Below are 12,307 nucleotides of genomic sequence, written 5' to 3' on the forward strand. Positions count from 1 at the left end.
CCGCCCCGTGTCCTGAGTGTGGGGCTCGCCCACACCGTGTCCTGACTGTGGGGCCCGCCCGCCCCGTGTCCTGACTGTGGGGCCCGCCCGCCCCGTGTCCTGACTGTGGGGCCCGCCCGCCCTATGTGCGTACTATGGCCGCCCCGTGTCCGGACTGTGGGGCCCGTCCACCCCGTGTCCGGACTGTGGGGCCGCCTGCCCCGGCTCTAGCCCCAGGTCAGGACTGTGGGGCATGCCCGCCCCGTGACAGAACTGTGGGGCCCGTCCGCCCCGTGTCCGGACGGTGGGGCTGCCTGCCCCGGGACTAGCCCCGTGTACGGACTGTGGGGCCTGCCCGCCCCGTGTCGTAACTATGGGCCCGCCCGCCCCGAGCCTGGACTGTGGGGCCCGTCCGCCCCGAGTCTGGACTGTGGGGCCCGTCCACCCCAAGCGTGGACTGTGGGGCCCGTCCGCCCCGAGCGTGGACTGTGGGGCCAGAGCGTATACTGTGGGGCCCATCCGCCCCGAGTCTGGACTGTGGGGCCCATCCGCCCCGAGCCTGGACTGTGTGGCCGCCTGCCCCGGGCCGAGCCTCAGGTCTGGACTGTGGAGCCCGTCCGCCCCGAGCCTGGACTGTGGGGCCCGTTCGCCCCGAGCCAATACTGTGGGGCCCATCCGCCCCGAGCCTGGACTGTGGGGCCCATCCGCCCCGAGCCTGGACTGTGGGGCCCATCCGCCCCGGGTCTGAAATGTGGGGCCGGCTTCCCCGGGTTTAGCCCCGAGCCTGGACTGTGGGGCCCGCCCACCCCGTGTCCGGACTTTGGGGCAGCCTACCCCGGGTCTAGCCCCAGGTCTGGACTGTGGGGCATGTCCGCCCCGTGTCAGGACTGTGGGGCCCGTCCACTCTGTGTCTAGAATGTGGGGCCGCCTGCCCCGGGTCTAGCCTCAGGTCTGGACTGTAGGGCCGCCTGCACCGGGTCTAGCCCCAGGTCTTGACTATGGGTCATGCCCGCCCCGTATCTGGACTGTGGGGCCCGTCCACCCCGTGTCTAGAATGTGGGGCCGCCTGCCCCGGGTCTAGCCTCAGGTCTGGACTGTGGGGCCGCCAGCCCCGGGTTTAGCCCCAGGTCTTGACTATGGGGCATGCCCGCCCCGTATCCGGACTGTGGGGCCCGTCCACCCCGTGTCTGGACTGTGGGCCGCCTGCCCCGGGTCTAGCCCCAGGTCTGGACTGTGGGGCCACCTGCCCCGGGATTAGCCCTGTGTCCGGACTGTGGGGCCTGCCCGCCCTGTATCCTGACTGTGGAGCCTGCCCGCCCAATGTCCTGACTGTGGGGCCCGCCCTGTGTCCTGACTGTGGGTCCCGCCCGCCCCGTGTCCAGACTGTGGGTCCCGCCCGCCCCGTGTCCAGACTGTGGGGCTCGCCCGCCCCGTGTCCAGACTGTGGGGCTCGCCCGCCCCGTGTCCAGACTGTGGGGCTCGCCCGCCCCGTGTCCAGACTGTGGGGCTCGCCCGCCCCGTGTCCAGACTGTGGGGCTCGCCCGCCCCGTGTCCAGACTGTGGGGCTCGCCCGCCCCGTGTCCAGACTGTGGGGCTCGCCCGCCCCGTGTCCAGACTGTGGGGCTCGCCCGCCCCGTGTCCAGACTGTGGGGCTCGCCCGCCCCGTGTCCAGACTGTGGGGCCGCCTGCCCCGGGACTAGCTCCGTGTCCGGACTGTGAGGCCCGTCCGCCCCGAGCCTGGACTGTGGGGCCCGTCCGCCCCGTGTCCTGACTGTGGTTCCCGCCCGCCCCGTGTCCTGACTGTGGGGCTCGCCCGCCCCCTGTCCTGACTGTGGGGCTCATCCGCCCAGTGTCTGGACTTTGGGGCCGCCTGCCCCGGGTCTAGCCCCGTTTCCGGTCTGTAGGGCACGCCCGCCCCAAGCTTGGACTGTGGGGCCCGTCCGTCCCGGGTCTAGCCCCGAGCCTGGACTGTGGGGCCCGGCCGCCCTATATCCGGACTGCGGCCGCCCAGTGTCCGGACTATGGGCCCGTCCGCCCCGTGTCCGGACTGTGGGGCCGCCTGCATCGGGTCTAGCCCAAGGTCTGGACTGTGGGGCCCCCCGCCCGCCCCGAGTCTAGCCTCAGGTCTGGACTGTGGGGCCCCCAGCCAGCCCCGGGTACGGACTGTGGGGCCCCCCGCCCGCCCCGGGTACGGACTGTGGGGCCCACCGCTCGCCCCGAGTACGGACTGTGGGGAAGCCTGCCCCGGGTCTGGACTGTGGGGCATGTCCGCCCCATGTCAGGACTGTGGGGCCTGTCCACCCCGTGTCTGGACTGTGGGGCCGCCTGCCCCTGGTTTAGCCTCAGGTCGGGACTGTGGGGCCGCCTGCCCCGGGACTAGCTCCGTGTCCGGACTGTGGGGCCCGTCCGCCCCGAGCCTGGACTGTGGGGCCCGTCCGCCCAGAGCCTGGACTGTGGGGCCCGTCCGCCCAGAGCCTGGACTGTGGGGCCCGTCCGCCCGCCCCGGGTACGGACTGTGGGGCCCCCTGCTCGCCCCGAGTCTGGACTGTGGGGCCGCCTGCCCCGGGACTGGACTGTGGGGCATGTTCGCCCCATGTGAGGACTGTGGGGCCCGTCCACCTCGTGTCTGGACTGTGGGGCCGTCTGCCCCTGGTCTAGCCTCAGGTCTGGACTGTGGGGCCGCGTGCCCCGGGACTAGCCCCGTGTCCGGACTGTGGGGCCAGTCCGCCCCGAGCCTGGACTGTGGGGCCCGTCCGCCATATGTCCGGACCGTGGCTCCCCCCGTGTCCGGACTGTGGGCCGCGTGCTCCGGTTCTAGCCCCAGGTCTGGACTGTGGGGCATGCCTGCTCCGTGTCCGGACTGTGGGGCCCGTCCACCCCGTGTCCGGACTGTGGGCCGTCTGCCCCAGGTCTGGACTGTGAAGCCGCCTGCCCCGGGATTAGCTCAGTGTCCGGACTGTGGGGCCCGCCTGCCCCGTGTCCTGACTGTGGAGCCCGCCCGCCCCGTGTCCTGACTGTGGAGCCCCGTGTCCTGACTGTGGGGCCCGCCCGCCGGGGCCCGCCCGCCCTATGTCCGTACTAAGGCCGCCCCGTGTCCGGACTGTGGGGCCCGTCCACCCAGTGTCCGGACTGTGGGGCCGCCTGCCCCGGGACTAGCCCCGTGTACGGACTGTGGGGCCCGCCCCCCCCGTGTCGTAACTATGGGCCCGCCCGCCCCGAGCCTGGACTGTGGGGCCCGTCCGCCCCGACCCTGGACTGTGGGGCCTGTCCGCCCCGAGCCTGGACTGTGGGGCCCGCCCTATGTACGGACTGTGGCCGCACTGCATCTGGACTGTGGGGCCCGTCCACCCCGTGTCCGGACTGTGGGGCCCGTCCGCCATATGTCCGGAATGTGGCTCCCCACGTGTCCGGACTGTGGGGACCGTCCACCCCGTGTCCGGACTGTGGGACGCGTGCTCCGGGTCTAGCCCCAGGTCTGGACTGTGGGGCATACCTGCTCCGTGTCCGGACTGTGGGGCCCGACCACCCCGTGTCCGGACTGTGGGCCGTCTGCCCCAGGTCTGGACTGTGAAGCCGCCTGCCCCGGGATTAGCTCAGTGTCCGGACTGTGGGGCCCGCCTGCCCCGTGTCCTGACTGTGGAGCCCGCCCGCCCCGTGTCCTGACTGTGGAGCCCCGTGTCCTGACTGTGGGGCCCGCCCGCCCTATGTCCGTACTATGGCCGCCCCGTGTCCGGATTGTGGGGCCCGTCCACCCCGTGTCCGGACTGTGGGGCCGCCTGCCCCGGGACTAGCCCCGTGTACGGACTGTGGGGCCCGCCCGCCCCGTGTCGTAACTATGGGCCCGCCCGCCCCGAGCCTGGACTGTGGGGCCCGTCCGCCCCGAGTATGGACTGTGGGGCCCGTCCGCTCCAAGAGTGGACTGTGGGGCCCGTCCACCCCGTGTCTGGACTGTGGGCCGCCTGCCCCGGGTCTAACCCCAGGTCTGGACTGTGGGCCGCCTGCCCCGGGTCTAGCCCCAGGTCTGGACTGTGGGGCATGCCTGCTCCGTGTCCGGACTGTGGGGCCCGTCCACACCGTGTCCGGACTGTGGGCCGTCTGCCCCAGGTCTAGCCCCAGGTCTGGACTGTGAAGCCGCCTGCCCCGGGATTAGCTCAGTGTCCGGACTGTGGGGCCTGCCCGCCCTGTATCCTGACTGTGGAGCCCGCCCGCCCAATGTCCTGACTGTGGGGCCCGCCCTGTGTCCTGACTGTGGGGCCCGCCCGCCCCCGCCCGTCCCGTGTCCTGACTGTGGGTCCCGCCCGCCCTGTGTCCAGACTGTGGGTCCCGCCCGCCCCGTGTCCAGACTGTGGGTCCCGCCCGCCCCGTGTCCAGACTGTGGGTCCCGCCCGCCCCGTGTCCAGACTGTGGGTCCCGCCCGCCCCGTGTCCGGACTGTGGGTCCTGCCCGCCCCGTGTCCGGACTGTGGGGCTCATCCGCCCCGTGTCCGGACTTTGGGGCCGCCTGCCCAGGGACTAGCCCCGTGTCCGGACTGTGAGGCCCGTCCGCCCCGAGCCTGGACTGTGGGGCCCGTCCGCCCCGTGTCCGGACTGTGGGTCGCGCCCGCCCCGTGTCCGGACTGTGGGGCTCGCCCGCCCCGTGTCCGGACTGTGGGGCTCGCCCGCCCCGTATCCGGACTGTGGGGCTCGCCCGCCCCGTGTCCAGACTGTGGGGCTCGCCCGCCCCGTGTCCAGACTGTGGGGCTCGCCCGCCCCGTGTCCAGACTGTGGGGCTCGCCCGCCCCGTGTCCAGACTGTGGGGCTCGTCCGCCCCGAGCCTGGACTGTGGGGCCCGTCCGCCATATGTCCGGACCGTGTCTCCCCCCGTGTCCGGACTGTGGGCCGCGTGCTCCGGTTCTAGCCCCAGGTCTGGACTGTGGGGCATGCCTGCTCCGTGTCCGGACTGTGGGGCCCGTCCACCCCGTGTCCGGACTGTGGGCCGTCTGCCCCAGGTCTAGCCCCAGGTCTGGACTGTGAAGCCGCCTGCCCCGGGACTAGCCCCGTGTCCGGACTGTGGGGCCAGTCCGCCCCGAGCCTGGACTGTGGGGCCCGTCCGCCATATGTCCGGACCGTGGCTCCCCCCGTGTCCGGACTGTGGGCCGCGTGCTCCGGTTCTAGCCCCAGGTCTGGACTGTGGGGCATGCCTGCTCCGTGTCCGGACTGTGGGGCCCGTCCACCCCGTGTCCGGACTGTGGGCCGTCTGCCCCAGGTCTAGCCCCAGGTCTGGACTGTGAAGCCGCCTGCCCCGGGATTAGCTCAGTGTCCGGACTGTGGGGCCCGCCTGCCCCGTGTCCTGACTGTGGAGCCCGCCCGCCCCGTGTCCTGACTGTGGAGCCCCGTGTCCTGACTGTGGGGCCTGCCCGCCGGGGCCCGCCCGCCCTATGTCCGTACTAAGGCCGCCCCGTGTCCGGACTGTGGGGCCCGTCCACCCAGTGTCCGGACTGTGGGGCCGCCTGCCCCGGGACTAGCCCCGTGTACGGACTGTGGGGCCCGCCCCCCCCGTGTCGTAACTATGGGCCCGCCCGCCCCGAGCCTGGACTGTGGGGCCCGTCCGCCCCGAGTCTGGACTGTGGGGCCCGTCCGCTCCAAGCGTGGACTGTGGGGCCCGTCCACCCCGTGTCTGGACTGTGGGCCGCCTGCCCTGGGTCTAACCCCAGGTCTGGACTGTGGGCCGTCTGCCCCGGGTCTAGCCCCAGGTCTGGACTGTGGGGCATGCCTGCTCCGTGTCCGGACTGTGGGGCCCATCCACCCCGTGTCCGGACTGTGGGCCGTCTGCCCCAGGTCTAGCCCCAGGTCTGGACTGTGAAGCCGCCTGCCCCGGGATTAGCTCAGTGTCCGGACTGTGGGGCCTGCCCGCCCGCCCAATGTCCTGACTGTGGGGCCCGCCCTGTGTCCTGACTGTGGGGCTCGCCCGCCCCGTGTCCTGACTGTGGGTCCCGCCCGCCCCGTGTCCTGACAGTGGGTCCCGCCCGCCCCGTGTCCAGACTGTGGGTCCCGCCCGCCCCGTGTCCTGACTGTGGGTCCCGCCCGCCCCGTGTCCTGACTGTGGGTCCCGCCCGCCCCGTGTCCTGACTGTGGGTCCCGCCCGCCCCGTGTCCTGACTGTGGGGCTCGCCCGCCCCGTGTCCTGACTGTGGGGCTCGCCCGCCCCGTGTCCTGACTGTGGGGCTCGCCCACCCCGTGTCCTGACTGTGGGGCTCGCCCACCCCGTGTCCTGACTGTGGGGCTCGCTCACCCCGTGTCCTGACTGTGGGGCTCTTCCGCCCAGTGTCTGGACTTTGGGGCCGCCTGCCCCGGGTCTAGCCCCGTTTCCGGTCTGTGGGGCACGCCCGCCCCAAGCTTGAACTGTGGGGCCCGTCCGTCCCGGGTCTAGCCCCGAGCCTGGACTGTGGGGCCCGGCCGCCCTGTATCCGGACTGCGGCCGCCCAGTGTCCGGACTATGGGCCCGTCCGCCCCGTGTCCGGACTGTGGGGCCGCCTGCATCGGGTCTAGCCCCAGGTCTGGACTGTGGGGCCCCCCGCCCGCCCCGAGTCTAGCCCCAGGTCTGGACTGTGGGGCCCCCAGCCAGCCCCGGGTACGGACTGTGGGGCCCCCCGCCCGCCCCGGGTACGGACTGTGGGGCCCCCCGCTCGCCCCGAGTCTGGACTGTGGGGAAGCCTGCCCCGGGTCTGGACTGTGGGGCATATCCGCCCCATGTCAGGACTGTGGGGCCCGTCCACCCCGTGTCTGGACTGTGGGGCCGCCTGCCCCTGGTCTAGCCTCAGGTCTGGACTGTGAGGCCGCCTGCCCCGGGACTAGCTCCGTGTCCGGACTGTGGGGCCCGTCCGCCCCGAGCCTGGACTGTGGGGCCCGTCCGCCCCGACCCTGGACTGTGGGGCCTGTCCGCCCCGAGCCTGGACTGTGGGGCCCGCCCTATGTACGGACTGTGGCCGCACTGCATCTGGACTGTGGGGCCCGTCCACCCCGTGTCCGGACTGTGGGGCCCGTCCGCCATATGTCCGGAATGTGGCTCCCCCCGTGTCCGGACTGTGGGGACCGTCCACCCCGTGTCCGGACTGTGGGACGCGTGCTCCGGGTCTAGCCCCAGGTCTGGACTGTGGGGCATGCCTGCTCCGTGTCCGGACTGTGGGGCCCGACCACCCCGTGTCCGGACTGTGGGCCGTCTGCCCCAGGTCTGGACTGTGAAGCCGCCTGCCCCGGGATTAGCTCAGTGTCCGGACTGTGGGGCCCGCCTGCCCCGTGTCCTGACTGTGGAGCCCGCCCGCCCCGTGTCCTGACTGTGGAGCCCCGTGTCCTGACTGTGGGGCCCGCCCGCCCTATGTCCGTACTATGGCCGCCCCATGTCCAGATTGTGGGGCCCGTCCACCCCGTGTCCGGACTGTGGGGCCGCCTGCCCCGGGACTAGCCCCGTGTACGGACTGTGGGGCCCGCCCGCCCCGTGTCGTAACTATGGGCCCGCCCGCCCCGAGCCTGGACTGTGGGGCCCGTCCGCCCCGAGTCTGGACTGTGGGGCCCGTCCGCTCCAAGAGTGGACTGTGGGGCCCGTCCACCCCGTGTCTGGACTGTGGGCCGCCTGCCCCGGGTCTAACCCCAGGTCTGGACTGTGGGCCGCCTGCCCCGGGTCTAGCCCCAGGTCTGGACTGTGGGGCATGCCTGCTCCGTGTCCGGACTGTGGGGCCCGTCCACACCGTGTCCGGACTGTGGGCCGTCTGCCCCAGGTCTAGCCCCAGGTCTGGACTGTGAAGCCGCCTGCCCCGGGATTAGCTCAGCGTCCGGACTGTGGGGCCTGCCCGCCCTGTATCCTGACTGTGGAGCCCGCCCGCCCAATGTCCTGACTGTGGGGCCCGCCCTGTGTCCTGACTGTGGGGCCCGCCCGCCCCCGCCCGTCCCGTGTCCTGACTGTGGGTCCCGCCCGCCCTGTGTCCAGACTGTGGGTCCCGCCCGCCCCGTGTCCAGACTGTGGGTCCCGCCCGCCCCGTGTCCAGACTGTGGGTCCCGCCCGCCCCGTGTCCAGACTGTGGGTCCCGCCCGCCCCGTGTCCGGACTGTGGGTCCCGCCCGCCCCGTGTCCGGACTGTGGGGCTCATCCGCCCCGTGTCCGGACTTTGGGGCCGCCTGCCCAGGGACTAGCCCCGTGTCCGGACTGTGAGGCCCGTCCGCCCCGAGCCTGGACTGTGGGGCCCGTCCGCCCCGTGTCCGGACTGTGGGTCGCGCCCGCCCCGTGTCCGGACTGTGGGGCTCGCCCGCCCCGTGTCCGGACTGTGGGGCTCGCCCGCCCCGTATCCGGACTGTGGGGCTCGCCCGCCCCGTGTCCGGACTGTGGGGCTCGCCCGCCCCGTGTCCAGACTGTGGGGCTCGCCCGCCCCGTGTCCAGACTGTGGGGCTCGCCCGCCCCGTGTCCAGACTGTGGGGCTCGCCCGCCCCGTGTCCAGACTGTGGGGCTCGTGCGCCCCGTGTCCAGACTGTGGGGCTCGCCCGCCCCGTGTCCAGACTGTGAGGCTCGCCCGCCCCGTGTCCAGACTGTGGGGCTCGCCCGCCCCGTGTCCAGACTGTGGGGCTCGCCCGCCCCGTGTCCAGACTGTGGGTCTCGCCCGCCCCGTGTCCAGACTGTGGGGATCCTCCGTCCCGTGTCCAGACTTTGGGGCCGCCTGCCCCGGGACTAGCCCTGTGTCCGGACTGTGAGGCCTGTCCGCCCCGAGCCTGGACTGTGGGGCCCGTCCGCCCCGTGTCCTGACTGTGGGTCCCGCCCGCCCCGTGTCCTGACTGTGGGGCTCCCCTGCCCCGTGTCCAGACTGTGGGGCTCGCCCGCCCCGTGTCCAGACTGTGGGGCTCGCCCGCCCCGTGTCCAGACTGTGGGGCTCGCCCGCCCCGTGTAAAGACTGTGGGGCTCGCCCGCCCCGTGTAAAGACTGTGGGGCTCGCCCGCCCCGTGTCCAGACTGTGGGGCTCGCCCGCCCCGTGTCCAGACTGTGGGGCTCGCCCGCCCCGTGTAAAGACTGTGGGGCTCGCCCGCCCCGTGTCCAGACTGTGGGGCTCATCCGCCCCGTGTCCAGACTTTGGGGCCGCCTGCCCCGGGACTAGCCCCGTGTCCGGACTGTGGGGCCCGTCCGCCCCGTGTCCGGACTGTGGGGCCCGTCCGCCCCGTGTCCGGACTGTGGGGCCCGTCCGCCCCGTGTCCGGACTGTGGGGCCCGTCCGCCCCGTGTCCGGACTGTGGGGCCCGTCCGCCCCGTGTCCGGACTGTGGGGCCCGTCCGCCCCGTGTACGGACTGTGGGGCCCGTCCGCCCCGTGTCCGGACTGTGGGGCCCGTCAGCCCCGTGTCCGGACTGTGGGGCCCGTCAGCCCCGTGTCCGGACTGTGGGGCCCGTCCGCCCCGTGTCCGGACTGTGGGGCCCGTCCGCCCCGTGTCCGGACTGTGGGGCCCGTCCGCCCCGTGTCCGGACTGTGGGGCCCGTCCGCCCCGTGTCCGGACTGTGGGGCCCGTCCGCCCCGTGTCCGGACTGTGGGGCCCGTCCGCCCCGTGTCCGGACTGTGGGGCCCGTCCGCCCCGTGTCCGGACTGTGGGGCTCGCCCGCCCCGTGTCCGGACTGTGGGGCTCGCTCGCCCCGTGTCCGGACTGTGGGGCTCGCCCGCCCCGTGTCCGGACTGTGGGGCTCGCCCGCCCCGTGTCCGGACTGTGGGGCTCGCCCGCCCCGTGTCCAGACTTTGGGGCCGCCTGCCCCGGGACTAGCCCCGTGTCCGGACTGTGGGGCCCGTCCACCCCGTGTCCGGACTGTGGGGCCCGTCCACCCCGTTTCCGGACTGTGGGGCCCGTCCACCCCGTTTCCGGACTGTGGGGCCCGTCCACCCCGTTTCCGGACTGTGGGGCCCGTCCACCTCGTGTCCGGACTGTGGGGCCGTCCACCCCGTGTTCGGACTGTGGGGCCCGTCCACCCCGTGTCCGGACTGTGGGGCCCGTCCACCCCGTGTCCGGACTGTGGGGCCCGTCCACCCCGTGTCCGGACTGGGGGGCCCGTCCACCCCGTGTCCGGACTGTGGGGCCCGTCCACCCCGTGTCCGGACTGTGGGGCCCGTCCACCCCGTGTCCGGACTGTGGGGCCCGTCCACCCCGTGTCCGGACTGTGGGGCCCGTCCACCCCGTGTCCGGACTGTGGGGCCAGTCCACCCTGTGTCCGGACTGTGGGTCGCCTGCCCCGGGTCTAGCCCCAGGTCTGGACTGTGGGGCATGTCCGCCCCGTGTCAGGTCTGTGAGGCCCGTCCACCCCGTGTCTAGAATATGGGACCGCCTGCCCCGGGTCTAGCCTCAGGTCTGGACTGTGGGGCCGCCTGCCCCGGGTCTAGCCCCAGGTCTGGACTATGGGGCATGCCCGCCCCGTGTCCTGACTGTGGGGCCCGGGGCCCGCCCGCCCCGTGTCCTGACTGTGGAGCCCGCCCGCCCCGTGTCCTGACTGTGGGGCTCACCCGCCCCGTGTCCTGACTGTGGGGCTCGCCCGCCCCGTGTCCTGACTGTGGGGCGGGCCACCCGCCCCATGTCCTGACTGTGGGGCGGGCCGCCCGCCCCATGTCCTGACTGTGGTGCGGGCCGCCAGCCCCATGCTCTGACTGTGGGGCGGGCCGAGCGGGCCGCCCGCCCCATGTTCTGACTGTGGGGCCGCCCGCCCCATGTTCTGACTGTGGGGGGGGGCCGCCCGCCCCATGTCCTGACTGTGGGGCGGGCCGCCCGCCCCATGTCCTGACTGTGGGGCGGGCCGCCCGCCCCATGTCCTGACTGTGGGGCGGGCCGCCCGCCCTATACTGACTGTGGGGCGGGCCGCCCGCCACATGTCCTGACTGTGGGGCCCGCCCGCCCCATGTCCTGACTGTGGGGCCCGCCCGCCCCGTGTCCTGACTGTGGGGCCCGCCCGCCCCGTGTCCTGACTGTGGGGCCCGCCCGCCCCGTGTCCTGACTGTGGGGCTCGCCCGCCCCGTGTCCTGACTGTGGGGCTCGCCCACCCTGTGTCCTGACTGTGGGGCTCGTCCGCCCAGTGTCTGGACTTTGGGGCAGCCTGCCCCGGGTCTAGCCCCGTTTCCGGTCTGTGGGGCACGCCCGCCCCAACCTTGGACTGTGGGGCCCGTCCGTCCCGGGTCTAGCCCCGAGCCTGGACTGTGGGGCCCGGCTGCCCTATATCCGGACTGCGGCCGCCCAGTGTCCGGACTATGGGCCTGTCCGCCCCGTGTCCGGACTGTGGGGCCGCCTGCATCGGGTCTAGCCCTAGGTCTGGACTGTGGGGCCCCCCGCCCTCCCCGAGTCTAGCCCCAGGTCTGGACTGTGGGGCCCCCAGCCAGCCCCGGGTACGGACTGTGGGGCCCCCCGCCCGCCCCGGGTACGGACTGTGGGGCCCTCCGCTCGCCCCGAGTCTGGACTGTGGGGAAGCCTGCCCCGGGTCTGGACTGTGGGGCATGTCCGCCCCATGTCAGGACTGTGGGGCCCGTCCACCCCGTGTCTGGACTGTGGGGCCGCCTGCCCCTGGTCTAGCCTCAGGTCTGGACTGTGGGGCCGCCTGCCCCGGGACTAGCTCCGTGTCCGGACTGTGGGGCCCGTCCGCCCCGAGCCTGGACTGTGGGGCCCGTCCGCCCCGAGCCTGGACTGTGGGGCCCCCCGCCCACCCCGGGTACGGACTGTGGGGCCCCCCGCTCGCCCCGGGTACGGACTGTGGGGCCGCATGCCCCGGGTCTGGACTGTGGGGCATGTCCGCCCCATGTCAGGACTGTGGGGCCCGTCCACCCCGTGTCTGGACTGTGGGGCCGCCTGCCCCTGGTCTAGCCTCAGGTCTGGACTGTGGGGCCGCCTGCCCCGGGACTAGCCCCGTGTCCGGACTGTGGGGCCAGTCCGCCCCGAGCCTGGACTGTGGGGCCCGTCCGCCATATGTCCGGACTGTGGCTCCCCCCGTGTCCGGACTGTGGGGACCGTCCACCCCGTGTCCGGACTGTGGGCCGCGTGCTCCGGGTCTAGCCCCAGGTCTGGACTGTGGGGCATGCCTGCTCCGTGTCCGGACTGTGGGGCCCGTCCACCCCGTGTCCGGACTGTGGGCCGTCTGCCCCAGGTCTAGCCTCAGGTCTGGACTGTGAAGCCGCCTGCCCCGGGATTAGCTCAGTGTCCGGACTGTGGGGCCCGCCTGCCCCGTGTCCTGACTGTGGAGCCCGCCCACCCCGTGTCCTGACTGTGGGCCCAGTGTCCTGACCGTGGGGCCCGCCCGCCCTATGTCCGTACTATGGCCGCCCCGTGTTCGGACTGTGGGGCCCGTCCACCCCGTGTC

The sequence above is a fragment of the Phyllobates terribilis genome, unplaced genomic scaffold, assembly GCF_046119375.1.
Source record: "Phyllobates terribilis strain yellow unplaced genomic scaffold, ASM4611937v1 Scaffold_30__1_contigs__length_15301838, whole genome shotgun sequence".
In the NCBI taxonomy this organism is placed as follows: Eukaryota; Metazoa; Chordata; class Amphibia; order Anura; family Dendrobatidae; genus Phyllobates; species Phyllobates terribilis.